We start from the raw sequence: 17,202 nt of genomic DNA, 5'->3' as shown, positions 1-17,202 counted from the left end.
GGCCCTTAAACTGGTGCTGACAAATCTGAATGGCCGTAGAGATGCAACATATTAAAGCAGAGTTTGTCATAGGGGAACGCTTAAAGAGAACAAGTAGAGAACAAAAACGTTCGACCTTTAAGTCTTTCTCTGCTGCCTCTAGCCCTTTTATTTTTCCTGCTGTTCATTCCTAATGAGAGGTTCAAGGCTTTGCATAGGGGACAGCTTTGCTCAGGACAATGATCTCTCTTCCAATTCTGGTTCACACCTACCATGTCTCAGAAAGACCGTACCAGGGTCCAGGATTGTCCCGACCACCACGCTTGCTTTCAGGACAGAGAGACCCCCAGAGCAGTAAAAGAGAAGAGAATGTGAGGCATTAATATTAATAAAGCAGACGCTCGTTTTTACACAGTTGGGGTCAGAACAAAGCATTTTGCCCCTCCCCAGATTGGCAACCTACAATTATCCGTCCCTCTCTTTTATCTTTTTCATCCCTCATTCTCTACCCTCCAGGGTCCAGTGGTCTCACATCTCGTCAGACAAAAAGTACCATGATAGGACGAGAATGGGGTACTCCTCTGCTCAGACATTTTTTGGGAGAGCGTTAGAGATGCCAGGGTGGTCAACTCAACAGACTGAGGGCATGCTTGCATATTTGTGTTTTCCCCACCCACCTGAACAATTGCATCAAGTTGACAATAAGCAGAGTATGTTGTGCCAGTGTTGATGGGTTTGACATGACCCAAAGGGTCATACACAGTGGGTTGACCTCTGAAATAATTCCTTCTTTGTATGTCTGTTGGTGTTCCTCAAAGCACAGATGTCAGCTTTACACAGATCATCAGGCCTTGGGTAATGTTGCAACAAACAGTTGTGATATATTGTTATTGTTTTTGTCAGTATGCCTTTTTTTTTTTTTTAAATGTCAGGAAGAAGGAAATGGGATCAGTAAATGATATAATCCAGTGTTGAAAACTAGCATCATCTGGGTAACGAACACTCAAGGCTCATGTGTCCAAAGCACCTCACATTTTTTTAAATATATTGTATATGATACAAATATAATATTTATTATATTTCTTATGTTTAATGTATGTGTTATATTTATTTATACATTCAAGCAGCATTTGTTTATTCATATAAACAAATATACAGTCGATTTGTAACATTTTTGTTGTAAATTTATAAATGCTCCTTAATACAATCTAGCTTAATGCATCCTTGCTGAATAAAAGTATAAATTTTATTTTATTTATATTTCTTACTCCTCAAACTCTTGTGAATGGTACAGTAATTTATCATGGTTTCCACAAAAGCATGAAGCAGTATAACTGTTTTCAAAATTTTTGATAATAAAATAAAAAAAGTTTCTATGGCAAAAAAATCAGCATATTGGAATAATTTCTGAAGGACCATGTGACACTGAAGACTGGAATAATGGCTGCTGAAAATTAATGACATTTTAAAATATATTCAAATAGAAAACAAATTATAATACTGTTTCACAATATTACTGTTTTGACTGTATTTTTAATCAAATAAATGCAGCCTTGGTGACCCTAAGAGCTTTCAACAAACTTTTAAAAATATTAATTATTCCAAACTTTTGACTAGTAGTTTATTTATTATAAATCATAAAATAACTAAGTTTACAAATTCTCCTCCTTAAAGTACTGCCACTTGACGAGTCATACACATTCGGACGAGATGGGCGCTTCTGTGTGTTGATTCACATCTACGTGCTGTGTTTGGCCAATGCAGAGACCCACTTCCAGTAAAGACCAGATCAAGTTTGTTCACAGTTTAAAAGTGGTTGGATAGAAATGTGTTGAAGGGATTTTGGGTGGTGTTAGAGCAGGCCTGGTGGACCCACATGTAAGCTATAGTCCAGTAAGGAAGGTATATCCGTCATACCTCATCATTATCTTCCTTCTGGTCTCTTTTTCAGGCTGTAAATGAATATACCACTTATCCTCTATCATTATCTTTCCTCTTTCTCCTCAAGTTTTTTGTCACAGACCCAGTGAGCTGAATGCTGAACATGGACAAGTAAACATTTTTTTCAACCATTGCACCTCACCTAGTCAGGTCTTGGTTTTTAGCTGTGCCCGTCCCCCAGCCTCCCCCCGTCCTGAGGTAATGGGTGTTGTGTCCCCTACGTGACAGATGTGGTCCTGATTAGGGTTGGTTGTACCACTGGCGGATGGGGTCAGAGTGGAGAAAGTTGCATTGTCAATTTGGCAAGTTATGATAAGTGAGTAGTTCTTACCATTACTAGAGAGATGATTTCAGAGCATCAGTTAGACAAAGTGGAACCTTCCTAAAGCCAGTATAAAAGATTGCAATTAATACTTCTTTTTCCTCTTCTTGTTCTTTTTCTCTTTCGTCTCCATGTCATTTTGGGAACTCCCTGTTATTTCCTGTCTTTGCAAACTGACTTTGGCTGGTTATACAGTAGCTCCAAAAAGAATTTAGACAATATTTGAGACCACAAACAAATGGTAATTAAAAATGTGTGAATTCTTGTTTATTAGATAAAATATTAAATATCCAATAAATATCCCAAACCCAAGTGACATCTGCAAACAAATGTTTGTCACTTAAAAACCTTTCTCAAAAGTCACTTTTTTTAACCCATTGTTCCCAAGTTTGTTTTTAGTGGATGCACACACAGGTTTCCTAGAATAATATCTTTACACATGTCATTTGTATTCACTGTCCTATAGTAATAAAAATAATGGCATTTATTTACATTTTGATTAGTATATTCACAACAGCTTTTACATCATTTAACTTTTATGGTTGAATGTATATAATAAATATTATAAATGATGTGAGGTGGTTGCTATTTTATATTATTTTATGCAAATATAATAAAAATAAATCATGTCAATATCGAAATAAAGATAAATGATGATAATAACATTATTTTAACAGCAATATAATATTTTTAATTCAATATTAGTATTCATTCATTTTTTTGATGTATTTATTACAATGTATCATCATCACATCATCATCATTATTAATTATTATTATTATTAATATACTGCATTACTAATAATATATTAATTTATATCAGTCTAGAAATAAATAAATATTAATAATAAAAATAATAAATGCTAACAGAAATTATATGTATTAGCAAGATAATTATTAAACAATATTAATATAGAAATAAATAGAGATTCATTTTTTAACTATATAATATATATATATATATATATATATATATATATATATATATATATTACACTTAATTTGAATATATATTACACTTAATTTTGAATATATATTGAAGTTCTTCTGGTTTGTTCTTTCAACAGAGAGCTGTTTTTAAAGTCCAACGCCCAGCTCACCTTCCGCTGTCGTCAGCTTATATCAGAGCTGTCCCACATTTATCCCATTGATGTGGGTGAGTGTTTAATTCCACACACAAACAACAACACATTTCAACACACTCGACAACAAAACACTCATAATAGAGCTTCCTGCCTTTTTTTTGTTTTGTGCTGATGGCTGGAGCATGTGGCATGTTGGGAATGTTAGAGGTCGAGGTCTTTGCAGACTCTAGTGTTACTGGCTGTTAACAGTTTTGGTTTCCCACAGTCTCAGTATGACCTAGAACTACTGTTCAGTGCGTACATTGACTGGTGCCCACAGAGTCCCGCTGCCAGTCAAATCAGTTTACTGAGTAAAGCCAGTGAAAATGAGCAGAAAACCACACTAAAACCAAACTATCCTCTGCCAAGCTTTTTCAGCTGCTGTATACAGGATTTGATTAATCGGCTGCTCCTGCTATTTCCAGAATGCTGTGCTCACGATTGCTTTTCTGTTGTTTTCTTGTTTTTTTGCAGAACAATCAGAATGATTATGTGATTTGTGTGTGTCAAACTGCCTAATTCGGAAGACTTTCAAGGTAAGTTTGGAGTTTGGCAATTAAATATACAGGATGAACATTCCTAAGTTGTGACAGAGACGGATTTATTCATTAACCAATGAATTGAGCATTATTTTGCCATTCTGAGTTTATAGGCTAGGCCGACAGTCATGCCAAGAAGTGTTTGTTTTCTCTTGAGTCAGTCCAATGAGTCCTCATTCTCTGTTCTATAAAATAGAGAGTACATTTTTCCAAGCATACTAAGCAGAAGGAGGGACCCTAAACCAGTGTTTTGTTTTTAGTGCTGTCACTCTTTGAATTAAATCGAGATCAGAATCAGATACAGCAAGTCTAAACTCATCTGGAGAGGAGCTCTTGAATCCCAGTCAGTTCTGCTTCACTGGCTGCAATTCCCTTGATTTCTGGATTTCTTTAGTCTGGCTGTGGATCACAGGCTCCAGGCCATCAATCAATCATCCTCCTCTGTTCTGATCAATGGAGCCCTCGTGTCCATGGAACGCTTCTTAACTTGTGGTTATGAGTGAGATCACTTCTAGTCAGTTATTCACACAGCAAGAACCGTTGTCGGACCTTCTGACTTCTCACATTATATAAGAGAAAAGGATTTTTTATTAGGGCATTTATCTCCCAGTTCCCTATAGTAAGGCTTTTGGGGTTTTTAATAAGGAGAATGAATTGTGTTTGATGGGCACAAGTGATGTCCTTTGTTGTGCTGGCTGTGGGGAGAGTTATTCATCTCATTTCCCATGTGTCCTTTAGGCAGCACTGTATGTGTGTGAAGGGAATCAGGTTTGGCTTTTTTCAGGCAAGGAAGGCATGACTTCAAAAGAACAGAGAGGTTAATGGAAGCCAGGTTGAACCGCACATTCAACGACACACACATATTCACATACATGCATATGCAGTCCTTCACATATTGCTTGGCACACTTTCTCATGCATTTTGAAAGCACAAAATGACAACTGACAACGTGTATGCATATACAATTTATTATACAAAATAAATCTCACACAGCTTTCCATAAGTGATATGGTCTGTGTCTACAGTGTGTTGTTTTCATTTGGAAATATGTGGCTGTTCTAGCCTGGAAAACCTTCTGTTAGCTGAAACGTAGTGAGGTAGAGTGGAGCGCAACGTGTAGTTGTAGGTTGCAGAGGATTTCTGGGAAATGTAGTTTGGATGCATGTTTATGATAAAGCACAAGAAGTCTACTTGTTAAGAGTCGTCCTTCCAGTTGCTCAGCAACCAAATATTTTTTGCTTGGCATTTGGGCTTTTTGTTTGAATTTTACCAGAAATGCCCCGAAAGGTTGCCGTTCAGACAATAATGGCCATCAGGGGCCATCAGAGTGATTTAGATTGCATATAATTATTTAGGGAAATGCACACGTCGCAGTGTGATTATACACATTTAAAGACTGAACACTAGCATTAGCCGATCCTTGTTTTTTTAGAGTCGCTTTTAGCCTCTGGTGATGCGTTTGACCCCCATCAGGAAAGGGCATCGCTGGGGTGAACTGAAGTTTTGCATGGTATTAGGTTATTATGCGGCTCCCTATAACTCAAGGGCCCTAAGGAGACTGAACAAAATGAATGGCCTTCATCAGCTTCCATCAACTTAACATATGGCCTCTGATTTATAACCTCAGATTGGAGTCAATGAACTTCAATTGTTGTGACTCATCCTTTTAAATCAGAATGTACAAATCTTGAAATGGGGAAGATCAGTTTGTATTACTAAATATTTTGTGCATTGTGACATTTATTTAATGTTCTCTTAAAGGGGACATCAGATGTCCATTTTCCACAAGGTGTTATGATCCTTTAGGGTCTGTGTGTATAATGCCTGCAACGCATACTTTGGTTAAAATTCCTCAATGGTCGTGTGTAAAAAACAGCACCTTTTTACCTTGTTCATGTCATGTCATTAAATGATAAAGAGCTACTGTTCACTCCAACCCCTCTCTTCCGTTTTTTTGTGTATTCCGTGGTGCGTTGCCATCAAAATCAAAACTAATCTACTGCGTCCTCAGTGGCTCTGATGTTCAGTGATCTTAAAGATCTACATTTTTAAATAAAATATTTCTTTCCTTTTTGATTTTCTGTGGTTAAATATGACCCAGAACTTTCTTTGAGATTCACCTGTCTTATTTGAGTTTTATTTGCTGTGTTTGTCTGTTTTTCCTCTTTTTGCTGCAGCAAAGGATGATGGGAGTTTGGCGGTGGCTCTGGGTTACACGGCACACCTGGTGCTGAAGATATCCAGCTTCCTGCAGATTCCACTCAGGTATCCAGTCATCCACAAGGGTTCCCGCTCCTCCATCAAAGACACCATCACTGACAAACTCACAGAGAAGGAGAGAGAGTAAGAATTTTTTTTTCTATTCAGATTCTTTAAGTTTTATTGCTTAGTGATTCATTTAAATACATTTTTCATTGCTCTGTATATACTTTTATTTTTTTATTAATAGTTGACAGTAGAAAAGCAACAAAAATCAAACCAGTTGATTTATCTTATGCATTACGCTCTAAAGACTTTCTTCCCTTGACACAGGGGAATATTTATGCATCTTTTTGCACCTGCGGTTTATGCGTGTGTAATTGTCCACCTGTCTGTTCAGTATTGTGTGGTTCGTGGAGGTTTAAGGCCCTTCTTGGGATTAAAACGCCACTTTAAACGCCACGGGGTTTCCGACTTCATGATGCCCACCTCGCCATCCCTTTCATCCATTCCTTTTTAACATCCTTTCTTTCATCTTTTTATCTCATCCTCCCTCTCAGTATTACCACGTCGGCTGCAGCAATTGGAGATAAATTACATCCTCGAAAGAGGGTCTCACTGGTGTCTTAAGTTTTTTGCGGCATTTTCTGTGTATCTTACTAATTGACATTTTTTCAAAGCTGCATAACTTCCTGAGCTTGAGATGTTAGTAGAGTTCATAGAGTTCATTCCATTTGTCATGTGCTTTTTATTTGTAATATTTCAAGTTTTTAATTCTATTTTGGTTGTATTATTTATTTATTTATATTTTTGGCCTTTTTTGTCATTTTTATATGGACAGCCCTTTCTGCTACAGGAAAATAATTGTACACCTTTTACTCTCACAGTTTGGCTCTTTTTTCCTTCACAATTCTGAGAAACAAAAAAGTCACAATGGCAAGAAATCAACTTAGACTTGAGTTTCTCACAAAGTTCTCGCAGTTCTGAAGCCATTCTGACTTCCTTTTTCTGTCTGGAAGTCTGAATTTTAGCATCTCATAATTCTCATAATTTTTTTCCATACTTTTGTTAACGGGTAGAGAGATTTTTTCCCCCGAAACCAAACTCAAATGTTTTTTTGGTTGTTTTTGTTATGACATTTTTGTGAAGCCCGAGTTACAGGTGCATTCTGGTTATTGGTAGATAGCAATATTGAGCACATTACGTACTTCCAAATCTGTTTGTAAACAGTTTTACCTTTGATATCTGTTCTGTGTCTATGTTATGACTGTAGCGGCTAGAGTAACATTTCATCATCTAATTGGATTCTTACACATTCTTGAAACCAGACTATGTTTGCCTGGTCTGCAGGATGAATGCAGTTATTTCCCCCTATCTTCATAGTTTCATGTGTAAATCTACATACGCAGGGTGTGAGTTCGCATATCTGTGTGTTTAAGATGCTTGTAAACTTTAGAATTTTTGTGTGACTGCTATCTGTGGTTGCCATGGGAGGATGGATGCACACTCTTCGGGCTTGCCTTGGGGTCCAAAGACCTTGGCATTTTAATGCCAGAATGTGTGGGCACTGCTATTTACAGCGCACGGCTACCTCATTCAAATATTGTTTTCTGTGTTTTGGTGCTGTAACTACGCAAGGGAGACAGATCCAAGAAAACGAGGATGCTGGTTAGTGTGCTGAAATTACATGTCTGGCGATGCACATGCCCAGAGTGGTATCACATTCCTGCATTCCACACGTGGACAAAGAAAGCCCTTAATGAAACCTCGCAATAAAATTGGATTGTTATAATCAGGCTGGGCCCCTTTGAATGAACGGGGGTCGAGATGCCTTTCTCTGCTTTTGATGTAGGATTAATGGCTGATTTTCAACCGCTTATAAATTGGGAGGAGGATGACGATGGAGAGGTAAAAGAGAGGAGGGGGAGGGTAAAAGAATAATCCTGGATTGTGCCAGCTCTTCCCCTATTGTATGATGGTTTGATCACACATGCAGCTAGGGATTGGCACAAGTACTCGGAAATGACTCAGGAAACACATACACCTGCATGACTTGATTGTTTTTTCAACAAGTATTGTACTTGTTATTTGTTTACGATGGCGTTTGGCAGATATTCTATCCATGCACTTAATGTACAGTTTTTCTCAATTTCAGTCATTCCTTGAAAAAACCAAAGCCATGCTGTCGGACATTGCTAGCACAAGTTTCTATTTTTGGTGCTACAGTAAACCTTGGGTTAATTAATAAATACCTAATAAATCAGCTTATTGGAATGAGTTCTGAAGGAATCGTGTAACACTGAAGGGATGGAGTAATGGCTGGTGAGGAAATTCAGCTTTGCATGCACAGATAATAAATTACATTTAAAAAAGTGTTTAATAATAGAAAAAAAGTTGTACTGAATTCTAATATATTTCACAAGATTACGCTTGTTATTGTAGTTTTGATTAAAAAAAAAATTAAAGGATGCCCTGGTGAGTATAACAGACATCTATTAAAAAAATCAATACAGGACTCAGCCGTTGAACTTAAAAACTGTACATCAACGGGGGACGCTTAGTCTTAAACGTTTAGATTATGTTTTTGATTATGCTAATTTAGCTTTTATTTTAAATACATTTTAACTTGGGGGCATTTGTATTTAAACTACACATCAGTTTGTACTACAATGCAACACAAAGCTAGCAGTTTGTACGCCCCCGCTTGAACTACTGTTTGAAGCTACTGTAATGTGGTTCAACCCCAAAAAAATAATTTGCCATCTTTTTCATAACCTCACTTTGTTGGAAAATTTTTGACCGTTTTCTATATCTTGTTGTGTGCGCCACCAAAAAAATAAAAAAAATAAAAATAGTCATACAGGTTTGGAACAAACATGAGTGGTGAGTAAAGATTACTAAATTTTATTTCCCGTGTGAAACTCACTCCCTTTAAAGTAACAGCATCACTACTTTAAGTGACGCTTAGTGCTAATCCTCAACTCTACATTAGACAAACATATTTAAGAAAAATAGTCAAAAATGTGTCTGATTTATTCGTGTCGAGTTTCTCCAGCAGTAGAAATGACTGCGGCTGGCTCCGATTAGGCCATTGCACATTGCTGATTTGTCAGTATGTGTCGTAGCGCAGACATCCCCCACCAAGGGTCCCCTTTTTGTTGCGTTCAACGTAATGTCTGCATCTCTAGATGTTCTGCAATTTTCAGCTGCATGAATGTAACTCAATAGGCCATCTTTCGGCAGAGAAGAAACCCTTTACCGGGTTCAAAGACAGTACATTCGGCCGCCCACCTCCCGCTCTGCCAGTCACAGAGACTCCCTGGAGACAGTGCTGTTATGAAAGTCAAACAACAATCAGGACAAACATCTCCTCCGTGGACCCTCAGCCTGTGTGTGTTGTGAAACGTACACCCACCATAGCAGCAGTGAGCAGGGGTTGAAGCCACTCAGCTGTTTAAACGGCCCCATGTATGTGTGTTGTGCAGATGAATAGGTGCCGCTGAGAAGATGAAGGTCTAACCAGGTCAGAAGTCAGACATCCCAAAGCTCATTAAGTTATGAGTTACAAGGAGAGAAGGAGAACGGAGGGACCTATGTGGCCCTCGTAATTAACTCTGCACGAGCCCGGGCCCTGTTACAGATCCTATTATCCCTGCTCCAACCTTTACTCCCTGTGACCTCCAACACCAAAAACGTACAGCAATGTGAGCTGATAATCAGCCCCAAACGTGTCATTGTTTACATTGTGATGTCAGCCTTATGCTTGATAAATACGGTTAAATAATCTTCCAACGGATCTCTCTCATGGCCCTGTTGGTCTGGGGTTCATAGGTCGCTCTCTGTCATAGCAGGGTCTTGGGTTCTGTGTAGTGGGTGTTCTCCTAGCTGCAGTTTAGGCAGTCAATTAATCTCCTTCAGTTTGGGAAAGATATACCAGAGAGTCTATCATAACAAGCACTTACTGTATGAGTTAGTGCTCTCTTAGTGGTTGTCATTTTTTTTGGAGCTCTAGTATTGGCAAGTAGTCATTTGTAGTAGTAGTAGATGGCTTTTATCCAAAAAGCCACTTGAAGTACACTTATTACAGCGCAGCAAGCGTTGAAGGCAGGGCTGATGCAAGATTCAGAACTGAAGAACTGTCTCTCCTTTCAGTTCATTAGCCAGGAATTTATGAAATGAAATTGACCAGATCTGTGGTGGTTTCTGTTCTAAATATTGTTTTTCTGTCGGCCAATCTGTCTATGACTTATTCAGTTCTGTCTGTCTGAGCCGAAATCAAATACATGTGAAGTAAAATCTGTTATCATTTAACAACCTTTTGTTTTCTATATGTAATTTTGTTATTGTGTCTGTACTTGCTGTCTATTATTCTATTGTTTTTATTCTGTCTGTGTCTGTTGTTCTATCAATTTTTCCGTCTAAAACTCTAGAAACTTTCAAATTTCGAAGGTTTTAAAACTTGAAACAAGACAAACTCAAAACTTTGTGAAACAAGACAAACTTGGACTTTTCTAGTTAAAAATGTTTTTGACGCTTCCTTACATTGTTAGTTTCGATCCTTTGTTCTGTATACCTCGTCGTTCAAATTCAGTCAAAACTCATTCACAGTCCAATTCGGAAAGCCACACAATCATAGATTCCTGTTAGGGTCAAAATCACAAACCTTTCGGTTTTACCAGCTCAGATCTTTTATCACTATGCCCTCTGATCTCCGCAAGTTTTTTATAGACATTTTTCTACTATTGTGCATAACAAGACTCATTATACTGTTCCCCACAATCTGTACATCATCTTTCATCCAGTCTCCGTTCTAGGTGGTCAGTGAGGTGGCCCCATGAAAGCTGGAAAAACCTCTGACCTCACCTCCCTCAAATTGTTAGGGTTTCATCCGATCACCCAGGCAGTGGCTATACCACAGATCGGAGACTGATGTGATCACGCCAGGGGCCAAGATTTATGCCATCTGATGATAAGCTGTCAGGACCAATGATGAGTGATAGTGTGATTACTGTGATGAACTAATCAGTCATTTGTCACTGAAGTACACAATCAATAGTGAGCCAGAAACCCTTCCATGAGAGCCTATTAGATGAACTTGACATTTGATGACCATGGAGCTGGACATCAAAATTAAGAATTATCGTCCATAATTTTCCATATCCAGTCACTTATGACCTGGTTCTATAGGATTAGGCTTAACTGATCCATGATTAATGAGATGTGGGAGAGAATGTTGTTATTAAGAATGGACTTGTTTTTCTATGCATTCACTGTACTGAAAATGATAATGTTATCTTCCAGAGCTTAACAGTGATATCGACATTCTTGAATTCCAGCCTACTTTGGTACATTAACTTGAGATCTAGAACCTGTCAGGCACATTCCCAGGTCATAACTGTGAAGCATTTGGCAGATCTTGTTTTTCTATACTATCACTTTTTGAATATTATAATGGCTGTGTTTCAGATTCCTATGTGAACGGACTACCTAAACCTTGAAATCATGTTAAGGCATCTTATGCACTCTCACTGCAAAAGTTGTTCCAAATCATAAGCAGCAAATTAAGGCTGCTTTCTGTGAAAGCTAATTTAACCCTCTGGAGTCGATTAACGCGTATACGCGTTTTGGGGTATTTTCTCCTGATAACCCCGAAAAGAACTTAAATTACACTTTCAGTTTTGATCGTACGATAAGTGCAATGACATCAATCGAAATCTGTAAAGGGTCTACTTTTTTTTGTTATACAGACATAATAACAACAACAAAACTTTTGGTGCACTTATAAAATAAAGATAAACAAACAAGGAGTGCTGTCTGCAAGCCTTGTCTGCGCGATCTTCAGATACAAATGCGTCATTAAAATGAACTGTAACTCAGTGAATACTCAACGAAGAGACATGAGAGAGATATCTATAGAAAGCCTGACCTATGTCTACTTTTAAACTAAACAAGTGCTGGTCTGAAAACAAATATTCTGTGATAACGTAATCCATATGAAAACCACGCGATGTCCGTTTTTCACGTCTCCCTTCATTATTCTATAATGCGACCACGCCCCCCGCTCCGAGCGCTATCTTACGCGCTTGCAGATATTCACACTGTTGCACTGAAGCTCGCGGCCTTTTGAATACGCCCCACACAACAGAAGACAAACGCAGCGAGATTGTTCTCTTTAAGTTTTTTATTATTTACTGTTTGATTCTTGCGGCGATGTGAGAGGAATAAGACATAAATCACCCCAATAAAGATGTCATGTGCGTTGAGGATTTGAGATTTTGGATTTCCTCAGAATAAAAGAATGAAGCATCCTTTATGTCAGCAGAGAATCATAAACATGAGTAAGTCTATTTTTTTATTTTATTTTATATACTTGTACTTAGATTTCACACAAACGTGTAAACATTTTACTAGTTAGACCTTTTTCCAAAGATCTCTTTTCAAACAACTAAATTCCTGACTAAATGTAATTAATCAAGTGAACTATATGAAGTTTACAATAACAATACTACACTACTGATACCATTCAAAAGCTGATGTAAATAATATATAAGTGTACAATAAATGTAACTGTAACAATTGTAACAACACATGCTGTTCTTTTTTTTCAATTTATTTTATACTCCCCCTAAAAAACCTAAAAAAAAAATTCTCAGCTCTTTTCAACATTATTAATAACAATAAATAATAAAATAAAATAATAATAATATAATGATAAATAATAACAATAAATGTTTTTTTGTAGGAAATTAAGATTGTTAAAGGATTCTGAAGGCAATGTGTGACTGGAGTAATGATAGCAAAAAATTCAGTTTGAAAGTCAGCTTTGATTGTTCCCTAATAAACTGTTTATAAAACTCTGCACTCACAAGTGAATATTAAGTTATGTTGTGGGATAATTAAACTATATTCTAAATTAAAACTACAAACATAAAATTATATAGATTTATTTTGTCTCACATTCTTTCTTGTAACTCATCCCTCTCAGTGACAACAGCTGAACTGAAGGCTCATAGGCAGCTCATTATGCAGGCCTTTGTCTTCCTCAGGTGTGAATTCATGATAGTTGACGCCTACTCGCATATGACTTTTACACCACAAAAAGTGTCTTAGAAAATTCAAATCAATATATGTGTTTCGTGTCTAGTGAGTAAATCAAGATGATTTTACATCATTTAGAAAAAAAAAAATTCTAGGCTACAAGCTCCAGTTCTCAAAATACTGGGAACCAATGTTTTGCTCTGTATGTGTTTTTATTGCCTTTTTCAAGTGCTTTTAACATTTTTAGTGTTTCACCTAACCACGCATAACATTTTTTGTCTCAAAAACACAAAAACACACTCATGTTACATACACGGCTGCTCACATATTATTATAGGCCTAGTTTGTGCTGATTACATGTGAGATTAGACTTTAGCCATTTAGATATTTATAAGAAACTGAAAAAGGCACAAATGTCAGAGCATGACAAAACTTCTCATGGCCCCCCTAAAAATACCCTTAGACTCCAGAGGGTGGAAGACTATTTTTTTTTTATGGATAATGCAATCAAAGGTTAGACTGCCTTAAACACTGAGCTCTAGTCTATCTTGATGCAAGAAATCAGAAGACTTTTAGGGCGTTAGAGGTCTTGCCAATGCATTGGCAACAACCTTAATTGAACAAATGCATCCAAAATGGTGGACAGAGTTGGATATCATGTTTTTTTTTGTGCTTGATGAATCATCCACATTGGTTACGGAGTTCGCTTCATGTTGTAATTGGGTAAGGGTTTTTGGGTGTTGTTTCACATGCATTTAGTTGATGTGTTGTGGTGACCGGTTAACAGAGTTGCTTGTCATACGTATGGTATCCAAATCACGACTCTCTTTTGAGTGTTCATTTTTGTTATGATGCTGCATATCTAGAAAGTAGTCTGTTAAGGCCAGCACACCATGTTGTGAAAAACAGAGCCAATGTTTTCCTTGTCATGGATTTCCCCGTATATTATTATGTGGCTGTCGTGAGATGTCCCTATTAGCTGTTTTTCTATAGTGTCAGGGCCAGCATTCCAAAGTCACATTCTAAGTCATTTCCGTATTTAACTCTGATTGCAGCTGCTTAAAATTGTGCCGGGCTCATCGCATTAAACCTGAACATTCGCTGTAATGTCAACCCTCCAGTCTCTTAAAATGAATCGACGAATCCCATTTTCAAACCATAAATGGATAATTTTCGACATCCAGCCTTCTTTCTTTGTCTTCTGTATAACACTACTTCTATCCACTACTTTACTTTTTATTTAGCCAAAACTCTCCATCCAATGTGACCCTAACATGCACTAATGGGACGGACAGGACTGGGCTCTCAATAACTTTTCCGGATCAAAGGTCAGGCCTACAATTGGATTGAAGGGTGTAAACTAAGGTTAGCAGCTCTGAACATTAAAAAATACCACCACCCCAGACTTTGCTTTCTTTCCTTTTCATGCATATTAGAGCGATTGTGTCCCAGTGAGTGACAATCGTGGGACTGCAGCTCTACAGTGCTTCTTCCTTCCTTTCTCCACTTGTGATGCCTCATCTGTGACCCAACGATGCGGTTTTGGAGAATTTTACTCCTATACCAAATTGATCTTCTATCCCTGGGACCCTCCTCTTCTTCTAATGTCAGCACTACACAATTCATACACACAAAATACACAGTTCTTTTTCCATAATGTTCTTTGCAATTCTTGGAAGTTCTTCGGTCCCCCTGGTGCTATTCTTGAAAGCTTCTTTCGGTCCCCATGGTGCATTTATTGAAATGCAGCGGACTCTAACACGTTGCGCCCACATTTCTTCACTTCAAGCCCATTGCAGCACGGCCTGATTGCGCCGCAGAGCTTCGAGAGGAGAGGCTGGAGATGCGATCCAGATGTGTACTCTGGGGTGATGGAGTCCCAGAGAGTGGCCTGTTAAACCAAAGCCCCCCCTCATATTCGGCTTTATTGGGCACTATATGATGGCGCTGGTCCACTTTTTTTTCAGAAGGATTTTTATACGACAAGAATAAAAAGGAAGTAGGAATTGACACAATCGCGTCCATGAGTTGAGGAGTTGCAAGCTGCGGCACCAGGTAGCCATGAGAGGGTGGTCGTGTAGCTCAAAGGCAAGACGGAAAATATTATTAAGATGATGTCTGCTCAGATGGGAATGAACTTTCTTTTTAGGGTTGACCTGGTTGTATTTTATGTTCGATCTTAGAAGGGAATCACAGCTTTAGTTCCTCCTTGTCCGGACGGGCACGTGTCATGAGCAGCGTGCTAATTGCAGACATGTCAAAAATTTGATGAAATACCAATCAAAACCATTGCATTTGTGAGCAGAGAGTGATTCATAACATCGACTTCTTGAAGCGCTGATGGTTCATCTGAAGACAGTGGGTTACAGACTCCTCAGTCTTCATTTGCCCCCTCAGGGACGAAGTTTTGATGGGGCTGAAAGTTGATAAAAGTGCTCTATCATAAAGACAGAAGCATGGAGGAAGCATACATCCCTCTGGCTGTCTTCTGCTCGTTTCTATTCCCTCTATCTTTGAAATGTTCTCGAACTGTGGATCGTGCCATGTTTCCATCATTCTTGAAATCATTTCAGCCCTTGTTATTATCGTCAGGTCCAAATTGTCCTCCATCTTTGAGCATGTTGTGAGTAGCCGGATTGAACTTGTATACGTTGGGATACCCGTTTATGATGCTTGGAAAGCCATCTTATTTGAAACATGGCTTTATGTTGATTGCTCAGTTTATTTTCCTTAAAATTGTCAACAATCTTGTTTTGTAAATAACATGGTCTTTGTTCTTAGGTGTTGGTGCTTAAGTAGTTTTTCTCCAGTCTGGAATAGGTTTATGGTCTTCATTATGTGGCGGTCTTCATAGGGCTGCACATTATACTGATTTATATGAATATTATATAATATTATTATACAATTTTCCTTAATTTTGTTGTGGTTATTAGGCTATCAACAAATACGATCACAATATCTAGTTAGGCTTTATTATTTATAATTTTGTTAGGGGGGGGTGCATGATAAATATGTGTCAGTGAACAATGGCTCTGTGTAGTAAATGCTGCTTCACGTGAAAGCCACCACACCGTGGCAAAGATTTACCGCTGATTGACAGAAACCCAGGCTTGAATGACGAGATGCGCATTAATATCGTGCAGATATTATCGTGCATCCCTAATAATTTTGTAAATGTTTAAAACAATTTAATTTATTTATTTAATATACTATTTTACATTTACTGAATATTGGTCTGCATCCCTATAATCTTATGAGCTTCATATAAATTTTTCGTTTTCTGTATTTCATTAGAAAAAAACTGACCAACGCAACTTCCCCTCCCCAACTTTTGGTGTTGTTCAGGATCTCCCTTTGGTCCTTCTGGTATTTGATTGATAATTTTCATACTCATGCTGCAGTAGTTTCCAGACTAGCCACAATCTTCAATTATGAAGTTTCACTCCTCTCATGCATCCCCGGCTGGCGTGCGACCTGGGCCTCGATGAGGAGTTACGGGAATACTGCAGCAGGCCTGCCGTTTGGGTGGGTGGTAGGTCGGAGCAGATCATGGCATGAATCCAGGGACTGTTGAGTAATCTTCCCAGCTACTTTACCCCATGACCTGCACTAATGGATACCTCTCCACAAGCACAGCCATCGACACATGTGTTTTTCCGCCTGCCTGTTTTACCATATAATAATTTGGATACTACTTCCAAACGCACAGAACCTATGTCATCCCTAACGCTGTTTCGTGCTGGTTCATATTCTCCTCTCCATTCTTCCATTTGATAACATCCAGTCTTATGTATAACATGTTTGCATGCACTTTTTCCTTTCAATCTCAGCTTGCTATCTTCTTTTCTGTTTTGCACATATATGCAACATACCTTTCAGCGTTCCCGACTGGTCCAACATTGTTCATTCATTCGGCATTTTTGAAATAGAGAACATTCCCCATAACTACAGTGTTTTTAAGGCAATTTCAGGCGTGTGGAGTCATAAATCAAACCTAGCTGCTTTTAAACAAACACCTGCCTCCACTTGTGTCACCGCTAATGGCAGCGCGATGTTCTGTA

The 17,202-nt window shown here is 38.1% G+C and overlaps 1 pseudogene; it reads left to right on the top strand.

The window, feature by feature from the left end:
* Window positions 1-17,202, top strand: part of LOC109047932 — a 92,922-nt pseudogene that overhangs the window by 30,369 nt on the left and 45,351 nt on the right.

The sequence above is a fragment of the Cyprinus carpio genome, unplaced genomic scaffold (genome assembly GCF_018340385.1).
Source record: "Cyprinus carpio isolate SPL01 unplaced genomic scaffold, ASM1834038v1 S000006658, whole genome shotgun sequence".
NCBI lineage: Eukaryota > Metazoa > Chordata > Actinopteri > Cypriniformes > Cyprinidae > Cyprinus > Cyprinus carpio.
Note: the sequence above shows the minus strand (reverse complement) of the source record. Positions and strands in the feature narration are given on the sequence as shown.